The sequence below is a fragment of the Pezoporus flaviventris genome, unplaced genomic scaffold, assembly GCF_033815535.1.
Source record: "Pezoporus flaviventris isolate CSIRO_AGI_PZ_B2104156 unplaced genomic scaffold, CSIRO_AGI_Pfla_v1 ptg000001l, whole genome shotgun sequence".
Taxonomy (NCBI): domain Eukaryota; kingdom Metazoa; phylum Chordata; class Aves; order Psittaciformes; family Psittacidae; genus Pezoporus; species Pezoporus flaviventris.
The window spans coordinates 47,897,471-47,923,394 of record NW_026892549.1 but is presented as its reverse complement, the minus strand read 5'-3'; the positions used below and the strand labels follow the sequence as shown (position 1 = coordinate 47,923,394).

At 44.7% G+C, this 25,924-nt stretch overlaps 1 long non-coding RNA gene across 1 annotated transcript; it reads left to right on the top strand.

The window, feature by feature from the left end:
- Positions 1-1,519: 1,519 nt before the first annotated feature.
- Positions 1,520-24,725, top strand: LOC133267384 (uncharacterized). The gene is made up of 3 exons (XR_009742764.1): positions 1,520-1,690; positions 2,147-2,282; positions 24,626-24,725. It is a non-coding gene; the product is annotated as an uncharacterized LOC133267384 (long non-coding RNA).
- Positions 24,726-25,924: the final 1,199 nt, after the last annotated feature.

The following is a 25,924-nucleotide window of genomic DNA, read 5'->3' as shown; positions in this document are numbered from 1 at the left end:
CTCAGCCTTTGGGAACTCGGATGAGATCTAGGAAGGGCCAACCTATTTAGCCACAGTTTTAAGTCTCTACATGCCGCATTTAGGTGCTGTCAAGCCTCAGACCTCCCCACCCAGCTGTCGATGCTGACGTCCTATGGGTCGGGGCACCGGATTAGATTCCGAAAGTGTGTGCTTGTGTTACGTTTTAAGAGGGAATGGAGAGACTTCCAAGAGACTGACTTTATAGCAGGCTGGTTGAGCCATTTGTTGAGGCAATGGGAGAGTCAGGCTTAATTTCCTGCTCAAATGTGCTGTGTTTTCTGGCCGTCGACTTAGCAGTAGGCTCCTGGAGTGCTTCCCCGGAGGCCAGATATACCTCCTCCTGTGTACCGGGTGAGAGCCTGGAGGCTGTGTGGGGTCTGAGCTGTTCTTCAGCTGGCACAGCACGTCGGAGACAGATGTATTCCTCTGTAACTGTGATCTCCACAGTTAGCTTTAAACTCTTGAGCAACGGGCAAAGCAAGGGAACAGATACTTCTCATGCGGTTCTTCAACGTGAGATCTGGTCACCCTTTATTGAATGGGGAGTCTCTCTGGGATGCTAGAAGTGAAGCAGTATTCTTCTCTAGCTGTACTACAAATTGAATTGTTCATCAACTAGCCTTGAAATAACAGATTTACATATGAAGCAAGAAGGCTATGAAAAAGCAGTTATTACGGTATTAAATAGGTCCTAGCTAGTATGCAGTCTGTGGTGTTGGTGGATAAGCTCAATTTAAAAGCTATATTCTAAGAAAAATTGACATACCTGCAAAAATATGGGAGGTGCATATGGAAAGGAAAAAAATAAACTTTTTACCTATAAGAGGACTTTGATAGAGCAATCCATAGGAGAAAATGCCAATGGCTTAATCTTTTGGATTTAGCAAAAGCCTACCATGCGGCCACCCAGGCTAAACCCTGCTTTTCTCTGGTTTGGAAGAGATCTTGAAAGTCCTTTAAACTTATTGACTTGCTCCACTTTTACTGGGCCTTCCTGCACACTGATCCAAGCGCAATCATCCCTTGAGATGTACTCATGTTATTGTCAGGTATCTCCTGGAGACTGAACACCTACCCAGGAAGGGTGCTGGTAAGCCCTGCAGGCACCTTTTCTTTCAGCAAAGCGATTAATGACTATGTGGCTGATGGCTCTCACTCTTGTTCAGTTGGCAGGGATGGTATCACTAAACTTGAGCTCACTTGTCACAATGGCAATAGAGTTGGAATTCAATTATCTGCTGGAGAGAAGCCCTGACAGCTGTGGCGTAGGTTTTTCAATGTGGATGTTGCCTGGATCGCAAGAAAAATATCAAGGGCTGGTGAGAACAGCCATGTTCTAAAAGAATCTCTGCCTGGGTTAGACCACTGCCTACCAAAGAGGTATGTGCGATTATCTTCAAGCTATTTATTGACTGTTGTGTCAGATTGTGGTTAAAGTTTATCTTTACTGAAAGTTGTCCTCAGGAATCCTTTTACTTCATGAAAAGTTACTTTTCTTTTCCAGGGTTTAGGTTGGAAGCACAGTGTTTGCTTACCACATTGCCCCTGGGTTTGCCTCTGGCTTGTGCTTCCTAGAGGAAAGGCGATGGGTCTGCTGCTGGTTCCTAAAACAGTGCCAGTCTGTGATGGCCTTCTGGTGGTGAAACCAGTTTACAAGCAGCAGCATCACGTAAGACTTCATCATTTTTTTATGGTGATGGTTATCACTGGTAAACTAAGGAAATGTTAGCTGGAAAAAAAGGGCAACTGTTTTGGGGGAAGGGGTGTTTTTTATGTAACATTCCCTTAGCTTGTTATGATGCCCTTCTCTGGGTATCAGAACCAGGCCACTGGGAGTTTGTTTTTTTCTTGTTACCAAACAATTACTCATACCAGTAGCTTTTTGAAGTCACTGACGTGCTCTGAGATGCTGAAGGCACTTTTATAATGATTTCTATTATTTTTCACAAGTAAAGGGCTCATACTGTGAATAGGAAGTTTCTTCATTTGTCATTTGGTTACCCCATTGCCAGTCTTGGAGGGGCACCCCGTTGCTCAGAGGAGCGTAAATTTGGGAGCTCTAAAAGCAGACTAAGATTTGCCTCCTGACTTGCATCCCTGAATCTGCTTACCTCCCATCATCCAGAAATGTCATCCCGCAAAGACTGGAAAAGGAGCCCTTTGTCTATGGGTCTACACCCATGGCCCTGCTTTCCTTCTCACACCCCAGAGCTACCATGCGTGCCTCCTAGGACCTCCTGGCCACATCCCCCTGGCTGCAGGTGAGCTCACCCTAAATCCTGGGGTATGAGGCTGCAGTCATTTCCTTCCCCTCCTGGGACCTAAGCAGGAACCACACTTCAGTGGTGGAAGAGAGGCTCTTTCTAACCTCCATTTAAATAAGGGTGAGGCCTTCTTTGGCTCTGAAGACGTTTTTCTGCTACAGACTTTTCTGTTTGGAGCTTTTCTCTGTATTTAGAGTTCAGGTGAACCAGAGTTGCTTGTGTGCTCTTCAGGCTGCTCTCACATTACACCATGTTTAATACAAGCTGGGTTTTTTTGTGCCTGTCACCCTGGAGCTTCCTGGGCTAAACCTGGAGGTTAGACCACAGTGCTTGGGTACCACCCAGGGCAGGGATACTGCCCACCTGTGCCCTGTCAGGAGAGGGGTAAGCTGGTGAGGTGCCTCTGTAAGGCTCTGTCCTGCTAAATGGAGGACCTGCCTCAAAGAGAGCTTTGGGAAGGACTTCATTCTCCAACAAGCATGTGTGTTGTAATCTGTTTATGTTACACACTGGCAGTTCTTGCTGACTGCTATTAGGATTAGAAAAAAACTGGGAATTCTGGAGTTAAAACTTTATAAGCTGCATGAAGATGATACTTAATAAACACGGATACATGGTAGGGCTTTTTTTTTTTTCCATCATCTTTATATGACTTTTAGACTTACAAGCTTTTATCTTATTTTATGAGGCCATGTGAAATAAATTAAATGTAACACAAGATGCTGTTAAAAAAGATTTTATGACATCAAAAACTGGTTCTATATTAGGACCAGACCCTACATAGGCTCATGGATGTGAGTAATTTTGCTCCCATAGATAAGCTATTGAATCAACCATGGCTAACCGTTTAAACGTTCAAGATCAGGCCCTCATTTTGGATGCACTTTTCATTGTTAAATCAATGTGAAAGTGAAATCTGTCTCCTCTCAAAAGGAAATTGCCAAGACTTTCTACGCTGAGATTTGGGATCTGTGGAAAACGAAGCCTTTTTATTTTTTCTTCCCTCCAATAATCTGTTCAGTGAACAAGCTGTGAAAAATAGTTCTATATTTTTTCCATGTGATGCAGCAGACGGTAAATTTCCATTTAAAAGAATGATCAGAGTAGCTGCTGGCACTGAACTCTGTTGTCTTAGTCAAATCTACTTACAAAGAGTTTACAGCAATACAATAGTTTATTATTTCACTCAACCAGAAATCAGATGAAAAAGGCAAAGGGGAAGCCTGAAGTAGGTTCATGGTCAGAATTCTTTTCTTTCTTAACATCTTGTTTTTTTACATGCAGGAGTTGAGATCAGTAGTTTTATGTGTAAGAAGGAGAGTATTTCTTTTCACCTCTACTTTTGTGTGCTGTGAAATAATCAGACTTCACACTTCTATAGTGCCTTTCTTCTAGGGATCTGAAAGCACTTTACAAACATTAATTAAAGTCTCACAACACCCATGTGGAGGTAAAGAAGCATTGTTTGTGCATCTAATGCAGAATGATTAACCTGATTCTTTAAGTACTATACAAGGACTGCAGTAAAATAGTGGAATAGCCAAAGCAAATCAAATCAATCTAACTGAATTGCTAGGAGTGTGTATGTGCATATGTGTGTATGTATCATAGAATCCTAGAATCACAGAATGGTTTGGGTTGGAAGGGACCTCAAAACTCGTCCAGTTCCAACCCCCTGCCACGGACAGGGACACCTTCCACTGGACCAAGTTGCTCCAAGCCCCATCCAACCTGGCCTTGAACACGCCAGCGATGGGGAAGCCACAGCCTCTCTATGCAACCTGTGCCAGAGTCTCACCACACTCAATAGTGAAGAACTTCTTCCTAATGTCTAATCTAAATCTACCCTCTTCCAGTCTAAAATCATTCCACCTTGTCCTATCACTACGTACCCCTGTAAAATGTACTCATATGTGTTCGTGCGTGCATGCACATGTCTGCAGATCTGTATATTGCTATATGCCTTAGACTACACATCATATGCCCTGTGCATCCTGCCCATTGTTGTCTCAGGTTATATGATGAATGCTGGTGTTTCTCTCTGCATGATGCTCAGGTCCATCAATAGATGTATTTCTTCCAGGAAGCATGGGGATAAGTCTCATCATCATTGATTAGGTTAGGATTAGTTTTAAAAATTTTAAAAGAAGAAATATTCTTTTCCTTGATCACTGGGTTTGTGAAGGACAATAATAGGTGGTCAGTGGGGACCCAAAAGGGGTCTCTGCTCCCTGAGCTGAGGGGCCCAGAGCACCTCTGGTAGAGGCACTGGCATCTCCCCTCTACATCTGCCTCTTGCTGTCCCCAAGCCTTGATAGCCTTGCCCTTGTTGCTGCCACATTCACAGTCCCACCCCACCCCTGGGGGTTTTGGGTGTGGGCCCTGTGGCGCTGCAGCAGGCTCCCTCCATATTCAGAAGAAGGCTGTTCTGCTACAGCGGCTTAACATTGGGCTTGACTACCCAAGATGTTAACGAGGTCTGCATTAAGATACATGAAATTATTTCACAGTCTTTATAACAGGGGTGTTATCCCTCACAAGGGGGGGTGGGGTGGGGTGGGGTGTTAGCATCATTCATGCAGAGGTGTATTCCCTGTACTTTGCAGATAGGAGCCTGCCCCATGCCCAAGCGGATAGAGTTGTGCTGGGTATCTCCATTTCTCCATTTTTGCTGCTTTGTTTTCCTAAGGCTGTGGTGCTTCACCCCACAGCTGAAGGCCAGAGCTGCCCCAGCTGTGGGTGTGTGTCTGGCAGGGAAGGCTGAATTCATCGTGGCTCTCTAATAGCACCGTCAGAAATGAAAATCAAATGAGGGAGCTAAGCAAAATGGAGGGAAGCGAGGCTGATGGACAGAGCAACCTTCATTTCCGTTTCCAGCTGTGGTGCAGTGTATTGGCCTTTCTCCAGCTATTGCAGCCTGGGAAAATGCCCTGCTGAACTGCTGCAGGCCAACTTCTCTTTTCTCAGACAAGTCAGGTAAAAAAGTATTTTTCTAGAGGTTACAGGATGCCATTATTTATTTGGGTTAAAGCTGCGGGGAAATAGGTCCACATGAGTGAGTTTGGAAGGTGGTTGGCTGGTTACTAAAAGCGAAATGGGCCGTGATGCTGCTAGCTTTCCTCAGCCCTAGTCCCATGCTCTGTTACAATTAAAAAATGCTTTTCGGTCACCAACATTAGATCCATTTCCTAATCTTCATCATGTCTTCTTTCTGCTAGCTTTGCTTTCTTTGTGTGATGTAGGCTGTAAGATCTTCAGTGCAAAGAGAGCATCTTTTATCTCTGTTAAGTGTCATGAAAACTTAGGGTGGTATGTAAATATTTAATAATAATATTAGTGATGGAGCTCAGAGTCCTGGAGGAACGTACCTCCTCCTGTGCAGCTGCAGAACATAGAATGGGGATTTTCCTGTACTGTTTCATTTCCCTGGTGAGAGTTTCTCTGCTAACCCACTTTCCAATTGTCCCTGTCATCGTCTTGGTAAGGCCATTGGGGCACACTAATCCTGACTGTGAATCCTGAATTAGAACTGGGCAAATAACTGCTTTTTCATCTGAGATTTGAAAGAAACTCCCCTAAAATACAGGTTTCCTTTTTTCTTTTCCTGTTAGCAAAATAGAAACCTGGGGAAAAGAACACCTCTTCTGATGTCTGTCTTACGGGTTTAACTATTGGGAAAAGGACATGCAATGTGACTACAAGTGATCTCCAAATCACATTTCAGGACAGGAAATGGAAAATTTTAACTTACAAAACATCAAGAAAAAACACGTTGGGTTTTCTGAAATGCTTGGTTTTGGACAATACCTGCTGTCTCCTTCAGTCCCTGCCCTTCACTAGTTGTATCATCTTGAAACCACCCCAAGAAGACTGTACAGTGCCTGACAACAAGCAGCAGTGTTCTCTCACAGCCTGCTGCTGGTGGTTCGTGGGCTGATGGCATGCTGCCCTGCTGTGGGGCTGTGCGCAGCCAGCCTGGTCTGGGGAGGAAAATGTCCAGTGATGCCTGAACAGGGGACATCTGTGAGCTCTGATGCTGCTGGATCTGGTGGGAGAGAGGGCTGCTTGGGTAATCTGTGCTGCCTGCCAGCAGCAGAGTGGCTTCAGGGCACTCAAGCCTCGGGCAGTATTGCAGGAGAGAGGCTGTGAGGAGGTCAGAACCATCCCCAGCATTCTGCTCATCAACCCTTCTTACCTCTTTCTTTTCAGTAGCCTAAAGAATTGAAACAATGGTTTGGCTATCTAACTAGATTCATTTTACAGGAGGGGGTTTATGCTGTACCTAACTTAAATCGTAGATTTTCTAATGACTGTAGCCAATAGCAATTAATTTAAATTAATTAAGACAAATATACACATCAAATTGTCAAGAACAACATTCTTCTCATTCATTTATGACTTAATAGACTTCAATGTATATGTTCAGTCTTTACTAATTGCACAGTTGATAATTCTTTATGACTTCAAGGAGTTCAATGTTTTCTATCTTTACTGGCTGCATTCTCTTAGCATAATCATAGTCTTAATTTTGTTTAACTTATGTTAAAGCAAAATATGAATCTAAACCACAGGAGGCAAATAAAACACGTCATTGTACAGTTCTCTACATTTTATAAAACCATTTTACAACACGAACCATCCACCCGTTCTTTTCAATGGAGTAAATGGGATCCAACCATGCTTTAAGAACTGTGCTCATCTTTAAACTGATTAGTTTCTATCCTTATTACAAAATGCAGGCATCTATACCAGGTCTAACATCTAATTTTATATACAATTAAATGGGCGAGCCCTGCTGCTTCCACCATAATCATCGTTGTTATTTACCTTGAGGTTCCCTGAGCAGGATCACCATTGCTTTTTGCCCATTGCCATGCAGCACAGGGAAAGCCTCGGTGCGGAGGGGGACCTTATGGTCCTGTCTGCCATGGGCAGGATGGGATGGAGACAGAGAAAGACCAAGCTCATGGCCTGGGTCAGTGGGAGAGCAAGGAAGACTGAGCCTCATGCCTGTTGCTGGTTGGGCAGCAGGGATGGGATGGGATGGTAGAGGCAGGGGCTGGCATGGTGTAGGGTTGGTGGGCAGACCATTGCTTATTTGGGATGCTGTAGCAGGCTGTGCCCACATCCCTGTTGTGCCAGCTTTAGGGTATGGTGCCTGTGCTGGAAGCAGGACCTGACTAAATGCTGTGTGGCTGGGGAAGCAAAGTGGGGCTAGGTGCTCACAGAGTAGGTCTGGAGGTTGGTCTGGTGGGTCTGAGCACTTTGGGGCATGCTGTGAGGATACAGCACTGTGGCCACAGGCAGGATCATTCTCCTGCCCAGGGCACCTACATGGCATTGCATCTTCCCTGCACCAGGCACCAGGGAAAGCAAACAGCACCTTACCCAAAAGATAATGCTTTTAAAAATCCCCCAAACTCTCAGAGCTCCTTCTTCCCCAGAGGGAATTGCCCAGCATTACTGCTTGAGCCAGCATCCTGCCTGAGTCCCCTTGCCCCAAAGCCTCCAGGGCAGGGAGGAGATGACCAGGGCTGGCATTCAGCTCAACAACTGGGAGCCAAAGAATGGCTGGGAGCCCATTTGCTAATAGCAGCGCCTGGTTAAAAACCCCAGCCAGCACATGGCTTTAACCAAGCAAGGCAAGGGAGAGGGGCTGCCTTTGGCACGAGGGCTCTGCTCGGCCCCGTGGCTGGAAGAGGGAAGCTGTGATTTCACTGGCGGCCAGTTTTCTTTCTCTTTCTCTTGCTGGCTTTCTCTGCTTTTTTTTTTTTTCTCCTTTTTTTTCTTTTTTTTTTCTTTTTTTTTCATATTTTTTTTTATGAAATCCTGTTTAACACTTGCACAATTTGGTGAAATTACAAGCCCAAGAGGACAGAGGGAGAAGCCAGTCTGTTTAAAAAATAAAAGAGGACATGATTACTTTGCCGAAGCCGTACTTCCTATTTTCTCTTCCAAAAGAGACAAAGGGAATAAATACTTAAAACCCAGTGGTGACGACAGTGAAGCAATCATGCAGTCGCTGGATACCTTTGTCTCTGGGAGGCATGTAGTCATTTTTACATGTCTGCCACTGGGTGTCAAACCTTTCTTTTCTTCCCCTTTCCATTTTGGATGGCCAAACTGATTATCTAAAATAGAAAATTAGCACACAATGGCTTTACTCTGTGATACCCCTTATGCAACTAATGGGCAAAGCTTGTTAATTGGTTGTAAATGCCAGCAGGTTGCCAAGATAATACTTCAGAAATAAGCGGGTATTCTGATAATTACAGCAATCTTCATCTATAAAAGCTTAAGTAGATGAAGTACTGGCTGGCTTAAAACCAAGATTTATCCCGCTGCACTCGCATTAAAAGAAAAAATAAGATGAAAACAATAATGTAGCAAAACAATTATATAGCAGGAAGCGTTGTAGGTTTTAGAGATTGTGAAAACTCAGAAAGTAAAACAGTGCTGTAATAACCAGTTATGGAAAAATAGGCCATTTACATTTGTGTATAATTAAATAGTAGGCTATGCAATTTCACTTTTTAAAGTAAACTGCCTTTTCCTTTTTTTATAGGGCAACGTAGCCATAATTGCTGCATTAAAGCTTTAATGAAAGAAAAAAGCAGCAGATCAAGATGACATGTAACATCTACATTTGTACTGTGGCGTTCTGCTTGTTTAGTAATGGGAAGCTACTGAGGAGATTAAAATTGCAGAATTCTTCATAGGTTTTTTCCCCGAAAATTGCTATAGGAAGATGATTCAAAGTCTAAAATACATACAATTTATTTTTCTACCTTCAATCCACAAGGATTTAATGGCTTTCCTAACTCTCAGACTGTCTGAAGAAGTACTTTCTTGCAGAAGGGGGATATTATTTCAGCTCATCAAAATTATCAAAAGTAAGCCGCTCAAACTTGAAGTGTAGAGGTCTCACCTCGTGTTTAGACTATTACTGCAAATGCTGAACAGTCTTTTTTAACTCAGTGCTGCTTTTCAGCTTTCCCATTTTTGCCTAAAATTATCAACAGGTTGATATATAATCTTGTTATTTGGCATTTTGAAATGTTCCTTTTTACACGTTACAAATTGTGAAGTACAGTAAAACCAGGCTCGGCTGTGTTAAAGCTTCAAAATAGGGGTGCAAGCTTTCAAACCAAATTTTGTCTATGGTAGTATAATACGAGAGTTGACATTGGTAGAGGAGAAAGCCTTTGTTTTCTGTTTTTAATGATCTCCGGTGCATCACATAGACTGTGTTTAATCATCAGTGTCTCCTGTGAGCAAGCAAGGGCACATTTTGGCATGTTTAGGCAGGAGCAGGAGCATGGGGCTGTGCTGGGGGGCTGCTCCACTCCACATTAGAGGGGAAAGCAATGACAATCCATGACACAATTCCTGCAGGGTGGCTGAACAGCCTGTGTTCCAGGCTCTCACAGAACAGGACTCCACACCTGGTTTAGTGCTGCTCTGCCTGGAGCATTTGCCCATCCTTGCTGCAGTAGGGTCAGACTATGCAAAGGTACAGGGGCTGCACTGAAGCCTTTTGTGGTGGCTGAACACACATGCCTGGCATGGCCCTGGGTGCAAGGCACTGGCACAAGGGCAAATTGAAGAGGTGGCGTATGTGCCATCCCTGGAGACATTCAAGGCCAGGCTGGATGTGGTTCTGGCCAACCGGGTGTAGTTGAAGATGTCCCTGCTCTTTGCAGGGGGGCTGGACTAGGTGACCTTTGAATGTCCCTCCTAACCCAAACCGTTCTATGATTTTTCTACTCATGGGAAAAATGGACTGTGATGTGCCATGCAGTAGGGTCAGTCTGTTGGGATGCTGGTGCATATGCTGACAATAAGGCTCAATCACACCATGCCATGAAAGGCTAGATGTGGATGTGTGCATTGTCTCATGATAGTCTGCTTACCAAATATTTGATGAAGATGCCTTTCCCGTGTGTGGTCATGCAACATCAACCTGAAATCTTTCCTCAGACATTATCCATTAAAAATAAAAGGAGCCCATTGGGCAAACGGGGACAACTCGCTGTGCTAACTAACCTCTTCAATGTGGGCAAATAAAGAGGTGCTTCACGTCACCTAAAACCCTCCAGGGAAACAAGATGTGAGAGCACAGGGGCTGCCTGGGGAGAGGGGTGTGAGGCCAGCCCACGGCCCCACGCTATGTAATGGACTTTCCTAGTTAGTACATAATATATGGCACTTGTCCGAAGTGTGGCTGCAGGAACCAGCGGAGGAAGAAATAACTTGATGAGATCCTCTAATGGATCTGCCTCCCTTGTCTTCCAGGAACAAAATAAATAGGAGACTTTTTCAACTTGCGTGTATTTCCATTTATGCTTTAAAAATTCATGAGCATAGGTTTCATAGGATGGTGTAGTTACTATGGTAATTGTTTATTAATCTGGAGGAGCTTGGTAATTACCACAGCTCAGTTTATATAACTCAAACCCCGAGTTAAAGTACGGGCATGATTTCTTTACGCATCCATCTTTTAGACACTTTTTTCAACTTTTTTTTTTTTCTATTTAGCAGAATATGCATTTCCCTCTCAGTTCTACTTTTATCCAACTGCGTACATTTCTGGAAGTGTAGAGAGAGTGTAAAAATGAGAGAAAAAAGCTTGCTCGGAGTTGGCAGGCCGGGACAGACAGTAAGAAAATGAGCAGAGTTAAGTAGCAGGTGCAATTGGGATATTATTTGTAATTAAAAAACTAAATTCTTTCTATTTTTTCTGGAAGATGGCTCATTTGTGGGAGGGCAGTAAGGGGACATTGCAGGAGCCCCCATGCCCCATCTTGTCAGACCACGGGGCTGAGGGCCCCACAGCTCCGTGTTTGTGCATGTGAAAGAGGAAAAGGACAAGAGCCGGGCTAAGGACAAACGTCTGTCTGGCTTTGGCATTTGTTTCTTTTTAGGGGTTAAGTGTGGTTTTGCTAATGGAAAAGGCAGGAATGGCAAGATGCCTGCCAGGTACACCGCAGCCCTTCAGGAAACCATGCCGTCAGCTTTCCTCAGCCCTGCCTGCCTCCAGGGGTGTGCGCTCACCTTTCCTGGAGAAACTTAATCTAGAGACTGGGTTTGCTTGTTCAAAACCTAGTTACTTTTTGCTTTTCCAGGTAGGCACCACCAATCCTATTGCAAGGCAGTTTCTTTTACACCAGACACTGCAGTGGTGCTTGTCAGAAACCCAGGAGTCACAAAATAATATGATTCTTTTTCAGTGATTTTTTTTTCTTCATCTAAATGACCCTTTCTCCAAGAAAATGAAAAATTTTGCCCACTGTGAATCTTTTTCTGGTGTTGGTTCTAGTTTAGAGACAATTAATTGCCATCTGTTCTGTAATGACCCATAGGAAACCTGAAGGAGCCCTGTTTGAGGGTGACCCCTTCTCACACATCCCCATTTTGCTTCCTGCCGGCTCACGCGGCTGGCGGGCAGGAGAAACTCCCTGCTCGGCCTGGCTTCCATTGCAGAGAGATTCACATTATTTATATGGAAAAAGTGCAGGATGCCATCTCCCCACTCGCTGTGCCTGCATAAATTGTGCGTGTTTATTATTCATCGTAACACAGCACATTCGCTGTTTCTGTGTCACTTGTCACTAATCACTTATGCATCTGATGTGCGGATCCAGAGCAGGTTCTTAAGCATTCTTGGCTTCGAAACATAAGATATGCATGGGTAAGAGTTTATCCCACCCCCAAAATAACAACTTTGATACATTTTCAAAAGGGAAAGTGCATATGTTACAGTACTCAGGAGCAGCAATAACCAAACTAGCTGAGAAGTGACATGGACTTGGGTTATTTTCTTGTTGTTTTTTTTTTTTCTCCTTTTTTCCTGGTGGTTTTTTTTTTTTTTTTTTGGTTTCTCTTTAGTATTTCATGAAAGTGTGTAAAAATCTTAACATTTGAATGCCACACGCTTCATTCCGCCTGCGAGATAAAGGACATTTCTCTAAAAGAAACATACGCTCCTTGTTCCTTGTTTTGATTCCCCGTACAGCTTGTCACAATGCATTTACATTTTGTCCATACATTTGGATCTGCAGCCCGAGCTGTGCTTTTGAGGAAGGGATGCAAACTCTCTTCTTCAACTTTCTTGGAGGCGGTTGGGCGCTGCCTGCAGCCTGCCATGCGTGGGGGAATGCACACTGCAAGCTCGCCCCTGACAGCTTCTGCGACCCACTGCCTCTCGCCCCAGTGGCTCCTTCTTGAGCTGCTGGGCTGGCTGTGTAGGCCATCAGCTGGGGTAAGGCTTTTTCCTGGTGCTTTTCCATGCTGTCCCATCTCACTCCCTTCCCAGCCTGCCTCCTGGTTGCCAAACTTCAGGCAATGGCAGCTCTGCCTCTACCCCAGCTTTTTCCCTACATCTTTTCATCCTCTTGTAGCGTCTGGGAAATACCAGAAATTGTTCTTACCTTGCCTGGAGCTGCTCTGGGAAGCACTGAGGAAATGCTGGTGGCTCTGGAAACCTTGTGTTTAAGATAACTGCCTTTTCTTTCCCCCTTTTCATGACACTGGATGAGCAGCAGTAATAGTGGTGATAGAGAAATAGCTGATGATGGAGAGCCCACACAGCCCCAGCAGGGATAACTTCTGTGTGGAGAGAGCTGGCCTCGTGGAGTCTGGGTGTAATGGTCATTGTGAGTAGTGGTCATTCAGCTGGGCAAATCCCACCTATCAAATTGAGAACATGGAAAACCTTCTGGCATTTTCTGGTAATTGATCTGTAATGCTGCAAACCTGTCATCCAAAGCCAGTGACAGATCCATCCACAGGTCTAAAGAGTGCGAGTTCCTCAGCTGGACATCTGCAATAGATGGCTATGCCGTATGTTGCTACTCACTTGCACCACATTAACCTGCAGTAGATCTGTGATATTGGCCTGGCCTTGTGAGAGAGCAATGTGCAGAGCAGCTTGCAGAACAGTAGCCTGGACGACCTATATTTACCAAAATATTTCAATTGTTTTTGCACCAAGCATCTTCAGGGCAAAAACAATTTACTGAAAAAGTCACAAAACCAGTCACATTGTGTGATGCAAATGTTTTCTCCTCCAAGGCTGCTGCAATAGAGGACTGTTTACTGATCTCCCCAGCTGGAAATTTCATCGAAGGAGATGATTTTAATTGTTCCTTGTTCTGCTGATATCTGATGGGAACAATCTTACTAGCGACCTCTAATTGCAAGTCCTCCTTCTTGAGTGAAGTCAGCCTTAGGATAACACCAGAGAGGCAGCTTGAAATTAGGATACAGAAAACTGATGCCAAAAATATGTCAGCTTGGAAGGTCATTAAGGATTATCCATTTGTGCATGTTCACATGCCAGCAGTACCTTAAGTGATTACCTTAGAGGGACAGATTTGTCTAATGAACATATGAATTAACAATATAAAATTGTGATTGATAAATCAAATAAGAATTTATAATTTGGCAATGAATCTGACTGGAAGGGGGAATGGAGTTTCACTGGATGCGAATGTGAGAGGAGCTGTTGGTGTTCTTAGCTAAAAATGACTCTGGGTGGTATTTTTCCACTTCATGACACCACAGTCGTAGGTGACTGATCTAAAAACCAGCCTGCCTGTACCTCAGGCAGAGACAAGTTGTTCTGAAGATCTTGGCTCACCATTTCCAGTAGTTATTTTTTAAACTTCCCCACCTACATTTTTATTGATCTTCTTTTTTAAGCTCACCTTAGAAATTAACCTATGCTGGTACTGGCATGCAAACAATCGTCTTTTAAACCATGCAACACTTGGTATTACTCTGGTTAAGAATTTTTAATTTAGGCACTCAGACGAAAGCAGCTGATGTTTAACTCGGCTCTTCTGCACTGACAGAGCTCAGGAGGGAGTTTTGATTTTGTCTCTGAAAGATAGATTGCATCAGTAGTTTCTTGAGGCATGTATTGTATCTTCTTTACAAAGAGTTTTGAAAGCCTAAAAAGAGCAAGACTTGAGGTTTAAAAAATGTCTTGTACAGGTGGGCTCACTCTTCCCTCTCTCCTTTCACTCTTCTCCCCCAAGGCTTTGCCCTCTTAGTGGCTAAGATCAATGCAATAGACACATTTTTTTTTTAAACTAAGCTCTTGCTGGCAGATGCACTTCATTTAACATTTATGATAAACTCTTAGTGATTCCTTGCTGCTTCTTCATCTTTTTGGCTTGTGTCATTTTCGGTTTGGGGAACTCCTAGTGCCAAGTGAGCTCTATAAAATCCCGTCAGAGCTGCTACAGTCTAGCTCTTGTCAAACTGCATATTAAAGACCCAGATAATAAGAAAGTACCAAAGGAGTTGTTACATTTCATTACTCTGTGTGATTAACGCCTTCCTATGTGCTAATGAACCAAAGTTAGCTTATAATGGCTTTGAAGTATAAGATTATTGAGGGTTTCTTTGACTTGATATAAAGGGGCAACTTTGGCCTGTTGGGTCTGTAGTGCACTGAGTACCACTTCTGCTGCAAATTTAATATTGCCATAGTAAACTCTGCTGTATGGTTGAGGTGGAAATTTCAAGGGGTGTTTATCCTGGATCTTGCTGTTATAATGGTTTGGGTAGTCACAAAAGGGGCAAAATCAGTTACCCTGCACATCACTAGACCAGACAGAAATCATGTTGATCTGGGACTCCCTGGTGTTTGTGTCTGGCCGTGGAGTGCTGCACAAGGGCATCTCCAGTGTTGAGGCACACGGGCCGTGGGAGTCAGCCCTGCTTCTGCAGCACCTATCGAACAAAACTCAGCAGACAGCAGTGTCTCTGTTGCTAATGTTATGCAATATCCCAGAAAGCTTCCAAAGGGGATGTTGTATGGAAAAGTGCCTTCTGACTCATAGCAGTCCTTTTCTGTTTTCTTCTGTATCTGAAAAGCTGTTGAGTCAATGTTTCTGCACCATTTTTTTTTTTTGTCCCAGATCCATTGCACTTTGTGTAATTTATCACATATAATCATTAAAGTGAGAAAATGACCTGAATGTAAAAATCATAGTAAGAATATGAAGGCAAAAGAATCATAGAATCATTGAATCAACTAAGTTGGAAAATACCTTTAAGATCATCAAGTCCAACCATTACCACAGGACTGCCAAGACCACCACTAAACTGTGCCACTGAGGTCCTCATCTACACCGATTGTGAACACTTCCAGAGACAGTGATTCCGCCACTGTCCTGAGCAGCCTGTTCCAATGCCTCATCACCTTTTCAGTGAAGAAATTGTTCCTAATATCCAACCTAAACCTCCCCTGGTGCAGCTTGAGGCTATTACCTCCTGTCCTACCGCTTGTTACTTGGGAGAAGAGACCCACCCTGCCTCACTAGAACCTCCTTTCAGGAAGCTGTAGAGAGCAATAAGGTCCCCCCTGACCCTTCTGCAGATTAAACCCGTCCAGGTCCCTCAGCCGGTCCTCATGAGACTTGTTCTACAGATCCTTCACCAGCTCCGTTGCCCTTCTCTGTACCTGCCCCAGCACCTCAATGTCTCTCTTGCAGTGAGTGGCCCATGGCTGAACGCAGGTTTCAAGGTGCAGCCTCACCAGTGCCCAGTACAGAGGGATGATGACTGCCCTGGCCCTGCTGGCCACACTATTGCTGATACAGGCCAGGATGCTGTTGGCCTTCTTGGCTGCCTAGGCACAATCTGTCTCATGTTCACCTCCATCAATCAGCACCCTCAGTTTCTTTCCCACTAAGCAGCTTTACTGCCACTATTCCCCAAGACTGGAGCATTGCAGGGGGTTGTTATTGCCCAAATGCAGGATCCAGCACTTCGCCTTGTTGAACCTCGTACAGCTGGTCATAGTCCATTGATACAGCCTGTCCAGATCCCCCTGCAGAGCCTCCCTGTCCTTCAGCAGATCAACACTCCAAACCAACTTGGTGTCATCTGCAAATTTACTGAGGGTGCACTCAATCCCCTCATCCAGATTATCAATGAAGATGTTAAACAACACTGGCTCTAACACTGAGCCCTGAGGGTCACTACTAGTGACTGGCTGCAAACTAGATGTGATACCATTTACCACCACCCTTTGGGCTCAGCCATCCAGCCAGTTTCCAACACAGTGAAGAATACACCTGTCCAGGCCATGAGCAGCCAACTTCTTCAGGAGAACACTGTGGGAGACAGTGTCAAATACTTTACTTAAGTCCAAATAGACAATGTCCGCAGCCTTTTCCTCATAACCAGAAGGTTCACCTTATCGTGCAAGGAGATCAGGTTGGTCAAGCAGGAGCTGCTCTTCATGAACCCATGGTCACTAGGCCTGGTCCCTCTGTTTTCCCACATGTGACTTATGATCTCACTTAGGATCATCTGCTCCATGACATTCTCGGGCACTGAGGTCAGGCTGACAGGCCAGTTGTTCCCAGGGTCTTCCTTCCTGCTCCTTTCGTAGAGTGGTGTCACTTTGGTCAACCTCCAATCCTCTGGGACCTGCCAGCTAGACCAGTACTGCTGATAGATGATGGAGAGTGGCTTAGCAAGCTCTTCTGTTGGCTCTTTCAGCACGCTTGGGTGTAACCCATCTGGGCCCATAGACTTTTACAGGTCTAAGTGGAGCAGGATGTCACTTACCATTTCTTCCCCAATTATGGGGACTTCTCTGCCATCCAATGCAGGGAACTGAATACCCTCAGTATGGCTGGTGTGACCATTAAAGACTGAGGCAAAGGCAGCATTAAGTACCTCAGCCTTCTCCTCATCCTCAGTCAGTAGGTTTCCCCTAGTATCTGCTAAAGGATAGAGACTCTTCTTGGCCCTCCTTTTATTGCTAATATATTTGTAAAAGTACTCTTTATTATCTTTTATGGCAGTGACCACATTTAGTTCCATCTGTGCCTTCACCTTTCTAACTTTCTCTCTCTATAACCTAACAACATCCTTGTACTTTTCATGGGGTGACAGCCCCTTCTTCAAAGAACTGATGTTTGCCCTGTAACCAGAAAATAGAGCAGTAACAGAGTAGTAAGACTCACTGTATACTTAATGGATATCATTGTGCCTATGGATGTTATGGGTAACATAGCAAAGCTGTATTGTACAGCAGGCTTTGCAATGCGTAGGCTCCCAAAGGGTGAAAAGGGGAGAAGGAACCCATAAGAACTGCTCTATCACAGACAGCTCCTGAAGGTCCACAGTGTCATGGGCTGCAACCATATCCTCTGTCCTTGGAAAAGGCAAGATTTGGAGCATACTGTGTAAGTTAGAAAAGCCAGGAGTATGACTGTGAGTTGCTGTGTGTTGGAGTGGTGCAGCCTTCCTCGCACGAGAGGGGAAGCTGGGGAGGCGGATTGCACGGGGCTGCAGCCCTGTGTCTCAGAACATCCTGGGGAAGCTGCGCAGAAAAGCATGACACAAGCCTTGAAACATTTAGGGAGGGGGCATGTTATTTTAATATCCTTTTTTGTGCTTAATAGAAAAGGGGTTTGTGGTTAATTCTTTATTATCTCCGACAGCAGTTCTCGCTTCGGCTCCTCTTTCTTTAACTGCCAAGCTAGCATTTTCCTTTTTTATTGCTCCTTTCTTCGAGGTTTGCTTTGGAGTAGTGCCAGTTATCATTTCCCATTAGGGCAAATATTGCATCAAACTCATGATTAGGGATTTGAGGGCTTGGGAATATCATTCTCTAACATTTGTCTTTCATTTTCTGAGATTCTTTTTCTTTTTCTTTGTACACACACATACTCACACATGCCTGTATATCTGTGAATATACATATGTGTATATATATTTATAGAGAAGGACAAAGAGTGCATTGCATGTGTCTGATTACACAGGTATGTTTACATACATGCGCACATCTTTTTGTATGTAAAGTTTAAATCTCTTTGCATAGACAAAGGAAAAGGGAAGAGCTTTCTCGTGTGAGATTTCAGAGGACTCGGAAGGTTAATAAAGGAGGAGAATAACAGATTTGTTTGTATGTTTTGGGTTAAATACTTCAGTTTTGCAGTGAGGGAAGGTGTTAAGAACACACACTGCGAGTGTGGAGATGAAGCCATTGCTAAGGAGCTGCTACCAGTTTTACCGACCTTACAGAACCAGGGAACAACTCTGCCTATTTTTGAGTGTGCCTTTTACTATATCTTTTTGTTACCTACCTGCATGTGTACAGCCACTTCAAGTCTAGAACATCCATATAGTGAAGCAGCAATAAATATTGCATTTGTAGAAATTAACTATTCTGCTCTATTAACATATGCCGCTTCTCCTACACTGAAGGACTATACTTAGGCTCTGATCTGGGCATCATGAATTGCTCTTAAAAGGTGGCCATTTTGGCTGGTTAAACAAACAGGCCTAAATGTCTCAAGCAGACAAGAGGCCGTACTGGGCATGTGCACTTATGTGGGCTTCGATGCATCTGGATTTTGGCTTAAACTACTTCTTCATTTGCTTACCCCCAACATTTAGCTGCTGCTGAGATGTTAAAAAATCTTTACAGCTGCCACCTGTTTCTGATACTGGCTCACACAACCCAATGCTCACTTTCAGTACCTAATTTTGGGGGGATTTTTGAAGACTGTAGTTTTTTGCTGGTGAAACTTTGCTTATTCCTGGTCTGGGGGTAGGCGCATTACAGGTGATTTCCCCCACTAGCTGCCCTTGTGGGGATGGGGAGAGGGAGGAGAGAGGAGGCTGGGGTTGGTGGTGATGCCCCCATGGGGCTGCCTACCACCCCACACTGCTCCCACCACCACAGAAACGGGGTCCTGAGAGCCAAGTGCCATCCTTCTTCACACCTGGCAAATCACTTAACCTCTCAGCACATCGGCTTTCGCAGCTGTTAACACGGGGAACGGTTTTATTTCGCCTTCTCTCTTAAAAAGTATTGGTGCTACGATTGACCGTGGGCCACAGCGTTATTTCCATTTACAGATAAGGTGGATTTTGGCAGCCGGTGAGAGGGAGGCAAGCACATTCATCTGGGTAAGATCCCCTAGCTGGAGAAATAGCCAGCGGGGAAGTTTTATAAGGCAGGCACAAAGCAATATCAGCAATATCCAGAGCAAATCTTGTATCGGAGTTGTCATTTTTGCTCCAGCCTGGCAGTGGCTGGCTGGGGATCTGGGGGGTCTGTGGGGAGATTGGAGTGGGTGAAATGCATAGCAGTGCTGGCCAGCTCAGCTGGGGCGGTGCTGACACTCACGGCCACCTGACAGGTTCCTAAATACATATATTTCCAGGCAGCCAATTTGCCTGCCTCCAAAGAATTTATTCTTCAAGGCTTGTTCCCATCTGCCAAAAGAAAACATGTCATTTAAAACAAAACATCATTGACAGACAGGAGCGCATTGTTGAGCTAAAGTCCTCTGCTTTTACCTGAGCCAGGCGCCGACACTGCTTAGTGAGACAGCCCTGTCACCCACATGCTTTATTATCAGTCAGCTTTTAATCACGCTTCTCCCTGGCAAACCAGAAAATATTTTTCCTTTTTCTTATAGCTCACCCTTTATTTTCTCCAACAAATACCACGCTTACGTCATTTAAATTTCTGCCAAAACGAGCCTGGGCAAAGTGACTCTGTCATTGTGCAGACTAAATGCAATATCACCTCTTTTCCTGCTTGCAGTACAATGGCTGTGAGTTAAAGTTATTACAGTAATTTCAGTACTTTATGCTGTGGTTTCTACTGATAAACCTGTGTGTTTCTAGCTCTGCTCTGCTTCTTTTGCCCCTTCTTAAAATAAAGTCATGGTCCCCATATGTGGAAGCTTCATGTTGAGGGAAGGTACAGTAAGCTCCTAGTTATTTTAGAAATCTTAAAGTGATTAAGGCAAAAGGATGGTTCATTATAATATGCTAGAAACACAGCTGTTAAATAAAATAGTTTCAAGCAGCCATCACCAACTCGTTATTATTTTGTCATTGTCTTATGACATACTTATGACATATGGGAAAAATACAAGATTAAATCTCTGTACCCAAACTTCCCCTGCAGCCATGCAGTCGTGGGACCAGCAACATCTTCTGGAAGAAGGAGGCTTGGTCTGACTCTCTGCTGGTGAGTGCTGCGGTAGCTTCCAGCCCTGCGTTCACTTTCAGAGCCTTGAAAGCTGAACCTTCTGGTGAGTTTGCAAAGCATCAGCTGGGAAAACTGTGGCTAAAACAAGAGCAACCACAGTTTGCCAGGAAACAAATATCCCAGCTTTGGCCCTGCTAGTGTTTTACTGAACTCCTGCTCATGTTTTTGTTTCTCACACACCAAGGAGTTAAAAAAGTCATTGCTGGTATTGCCAGTGGGGATGAATTATAGAGCCCCATAAACATTTTCATACTGCCTCAGTAAAGAGTGGAAGCATTCTCCCTGTGCCCTCATTTTTGAGGCTACCTCAGAAATAAATCTGCCTACAAGAGGAAACCACAGTATTTTTCCCAGAGGCAGCCAGTGTTTTGCATGTGGAAATGTCTTACATTGCCAGTCCATCCATGCACTGAGGCCAAAGTAAGGAGCCCCTCAGTGCTGTTGTACCTGGGGAGCCAAGCGACTTATTGTTGTAGCATTATTTATGCTGATGTCCTTTAAAAAGTCCCCAAATCCCACTTGATTTTAAAAAAAACTAGAGATCAAACAGGATGGCGTCTAACTAAGGATCAAGGTGGAGACTGCAAAGGCACTCAAAAGTAGAAGATGCTGCAGAGATCAACCAGAAGCTGTTGTTGCACCAGTGGGCACAGCAATGTCTGCAGTGACCAGGTGAGGAGATTGAACTTTCTACGCCTAAAGTCTGACCATCCCCTTGTTATAATCAAGCCAACTGGTTCTCATGGCACCCTGAAATGTGTGATGTGCCTGTGCATGCCTTTCTCCCAGCTGTTGCTTCCTCCATTCTCCTGTCACCGTGGGCTGTATGCTCCCAAATAAAGAGCTGACAGGGCTTGTCAGTGAGATGCGCAGATGGAGTTTTAGGCAAACTAAATGAAAGTTTGGGCACCTGGGATGTTACACCCATCCTGAACCTAAACACCTGCAAATACTTCCAATGTGCAGGTAGCAGAGACCTATGGGCTGCTGTTAACGCGTGCGTACATACCTCTCCTCTCTTCTCTCTGCCAACCACTTGTGTCACAAAAATTAAGCAGCAAAGTGGCTGCAGCAGCAGAACTGGAGGGTGCTTCACCCCAAACTTGCTCAGGCTAGTGAAGATCATCTCACTGACTCTGGAGACACTGGGACAGGCAGACAACAGCAATGGCACCGCTACAATATTCCCATGGGCTCACAGGGCTGCAGCTCCCCTCAACTGCCACCTTCGGTCCCACACCAGTGCAGGGGAAGGTGTGCTGGATTTATGCGCCTATGAAAATGCCTTCATGAGGTTTTCCTGCTATTTCTCCTGAAAAGCTTATCTGAATACCTTTACCATCGCCATAGCTTGCCTTAACTTGGTGTAACACAGACCAGCTTAACTTTATAGTGCTGCTTTTTTTTTATAGAGGAGCATTTATTTCTTGAACCAACTCTCAGGGATGTTTTATCTGTTTTATATCCCATTGAATCCTCCTTGAAACTGCACTAGTTTACAATAATTTTATTACTTTATTAATTAAACGTTTTCCAACAAGCTAGCTATGGCATTTCTTATCATCAAGGGTTCCATTAGTTTTTAATGGTGTGAGACAAAATTACCATTTACCCACATGCAATTTAAGAAGCATCATTAACACAGAGAAAGCACCAGGTGGGATTTCTAATAGTTACTGTTTCTCATTTTTGTTTTTATTTAAAAGGAATAACTGGTTTTGAGGTTTTTGCTGCAAGGTTGCCAAGTCCTCACTCTGTTTTTTATGTTCCAGATAATTTAAAATAATGTTCCTCTATCTCCTAAGGCTCTTCTCAACACTATTCCACTTATCAGCACATCGCTCGCTTTGTACGCAGTGTCTCGGTGCAGCCGGGTGAGTGTGTTGTCTGCACAGTAATCACCAAGAACAAAGACTCATCTGCACGGTCAGCGAGCAGGGAGGTGTGAGTGTGTGCCTGAGACACTGACCTGAGTTTGCAGGGGTGGGGGTGGGAGGTAGCCCAGCTTGAGCAAGCCCCAAACCACATGCAGCTACCTCCTTGTGTGTCTCAGGGCCTGGAGGCACGGGCTGAGGAGTCCCAGGAGACGTGGTGATGCTCCTCAGTCACGCTCACCCATGGCATCGGGACCAGCACTGCGAGGACAGGAGGAGGCAACCTGCCTTTTAAAAGTTCTTGAGAAACTTTAACACAGACCCTCTGCACAGATACTGGCTTTCCATGCGAAAGACTATGGAAAACCCATGATTGTAGTAAATATTTACCTTAAACAAAATGGGAAAAATTAAATGGCAACTTAATTACTATATTCTATTCAATTATGCTGACTGTTGACTAATTGCTGACTCAGTCCATTTACATGTTAATAAATGTCTGTGTTTAAGGTCCTCCTTGGTTAATTTTCCTGGTTTAACAATATGAAGTGGAGTTGCTGGGCTTTATTTCCACCCGCTGTGAACTCATTGATCTCGCTGAGCTGCGTGACCTCCTGCTGTCACACAGGGACGCAGGCAGTGCAGACCCACTGCCAGCCATCGCAGAGCCGCCAGTGGCCCTGGCATAGTGTAGTGGGTCCGAGCCGGGGCCTCACCACTGAGACGTAGTGCGAGGGTCCAGATGGTGCACGATCCCGAGAACCGCTGAGCGCGAAGCGCGCGGGAGGGTGTTAGGGATATTTAGTGGGATGTGTTTGACAAGGTGTTTCCTTATTTAAAGGGGAGGGGAGGAAGAGGCAGATGGTGTGGCTGTTTCTAATGACATTCCCTGGCTGGGTTTTTTAACGGCAGACATAAGAAGGGCACAGGCACCTGACGTGCCTGTCTGCTCAGCTGCTGGGAGGGAAAGGGACTCTGACAAAACAGGTCCCGCCACCATCCCCACTACCTGTTCTACCTACTTATGGCTTGTGGGAAACAGTTCTCTTTCCCAGAAACCCGCATCACTGCTTTCCTTCCCTGCACTCTCTCCCTCTGGCTTCATCCTGTCTTATTTTCCTGTTGTCTCAGACCTCTTCTCACCCAGGTTGACTGTGCTGTCACCGCCAGCTCTGTGCCGGTGGAATCTGGAGCTGCTTCCTGCCCCATGGCCTCCCATATATAGAGGGAGATGTTCTGAGTAGAAGGAGGGGGGTTACGGGTCATGTTTTCCTCTCAAAGGTTTTTAAGCATGCTACAATCATTGTTTTTATGGTTAGGAGCATCTATTAAAATAGAAACAAATTTTGCATTTCCTAAATGGGCAGATAATTGTTCCATGACGAAGAGAGCAAATACGTACGTGCACAGGGATGGCTTCTGCCTGGAACACATGGTGAACTGAACTTCTGGTCAGATAAATTTCTAATTAATTTGCTTGTGCAAGCCATGGAACAAAAGCTCTGATTATATATTAGAGCAAGAGATGCAAAAATATCTTCTTGCATTCTTCCACGTTATCCTGCTTCTTGCCTGCAAACGGGGCTCAGGAGTGATGCCACTGGTGGGAGCCACCAACGTATCTGATTCCCCAGAGCATCCCCCGTGGTAGGACAGACCCTGACACCCTTATGCCAGCCTGTGGCCAGGGACCCCCACGCCTGGCTTGGCAGGGTGGGTTTGGAAGTGGTGCCAGGCAGGAGGGTGCTGGCGGGCAGCACAGAGCTGAGCTGTGGCTGGCACTTTATGCTAATGGCTCAGTCATTATTTATTCCTTTGGAATTCATTACAATCGCATTATTTGGGATCGGCTCATTTAGCGTCACGAGTGCATCCATAGGATTTTTTTTTATTGTGACCTAATTAATAATGAATGATTCTATTTTAAAGTGCCGCTGTACGCTGGGGTTTAAGGCAGACTTTAGAGTTACAACAAATCTCAGTTGCCGTGCACAGCAAATCTCAGTTGCCTGCGCTTGCAGACAGCAGTCCTAAGCACAGGCACCTTGCACAGCTCAAGATTTCTCTCTATTCAGAGTGAATGGTTTTTGCAATGGCAGCTTGGAGCATCCTCTGCCAAACCCAAAGTTCAGCACTGACCTTGTCTAAAGCAAGAAACAACTTCAATGATGTTTTAGGAAAATTCTGTCTCAGTTTTCATTGATCAACAATATCTTTGGGTATTGCAAAGCTGTGCAGGAGGAAAAAATCTTCACTGACAGCAATCTTGCTTTACTTACAAGTAAATGTTTTCTTTGAATGTGGCACTTTCTAAAACAAGAAAAAAATTATTTCTTACATGAAATTCCCCAAATACTTAAAAAGTAATTTTAATTTGAAAGCACTGAAATGACTTTGACTTTTCTCTTTTTTTCCCTTCTTTGCAGAAGAAAATTGACAATACCCAAAATAATATAGTGGCTTTTATGCTTCCCCATGCTGTCCAGCTGACAGGCGTCAGCTCCATTTCACACTGACTCCTAGCCTCCTAGTGTGGCACCACAGCGTGGAAATGGCTTCTCCTTTCCCTACTCAATATCTCCTCACTGGAAGTGGTTCAGTTCAGCATCAGGGATGATGTCTGAGTTAGATCTGTTCCTGGAGGGGCAGTGCAGAGAAGTCCCTCCCCCCAGCAAACCTGTCCCAGCCGAGCAGGTTGATCCGAACCATTTTTGGATCTGGATTTTCACAAAGTCGCATTGTTTCAAATCTCCCTGCGGACCATTGAGCACATTTTACAGACGTTTGTGAAAGCCTATACATTGTTATAATGACATAAATAGTATTTCTGTGCATACAAACCTACTCTTTTCTGTCATGAAAGCACAGCCATTTACATTACAAGACTGTAAAAGGACAATGTGGCAACTTCAGATTCCAAAACACAGGGACATTTACCAGAAGCAACAGCTTCTGCCCTTCCTCCCTTCTGGGGTACTCCTGTGCCCCTCTGCAGCATTCAAGGGGGCTTGTCTCCCTGCGGGGTGGCAGAAGCTGGGCATGGTGGAGGCTGTGGCTGCCACTTTAGTTTGCTGCTCCCAGCAGATCCCAGCAGGAAATGTCTCTGCATCCCTAAGGGTCAGCACTCAGACCCACACTGCAGGGCAGGACTGGCTGCAGGCAGGGCAGGGGAAGTGCTGAGTGGGTACAGCTGGTTTCTATGGGAAGAGCTGTGGGGATCATTCACACGTTAAAACTGATCACTAAACCCAGGAGCTTCCCTCCCTCTGTCTCCCTGTGACCATGAATCCAACGCAAAACTCACCCAAGACTCATACCTTTGGCAGAAGCGCTGTAGACAACTTCATTTCAGGTTTTCAAGGCTGACCCAATGACCTCCTTTCATTTTATTATAATTTAGTTATAGTTCAGGTAATGAATGTGAACAGCTGACAGCAAAAACTGTATCTGGGTGTGGAATATTTTATATATATAGCTGGTGTTGCAACACGTTATGATTTTTCCTTTATGTAGTCATCGTTAGCATTGCGTACGGGAGAACGAGTCTCCTGCTACTCTCTGCCGAGAGTTCCAGGTCAGCGTAAGACCTTAAATTCTTTCTGAATGGCTGCAAGGAAAGCACATGAAGGACTCACTAACATGAAGTCACAGAACACATTGCAGTAATGCTTCAGTACCAGATCTCCTAAAAAGAAAACAAAAAGTTACAACAAAGAAGGACTGTT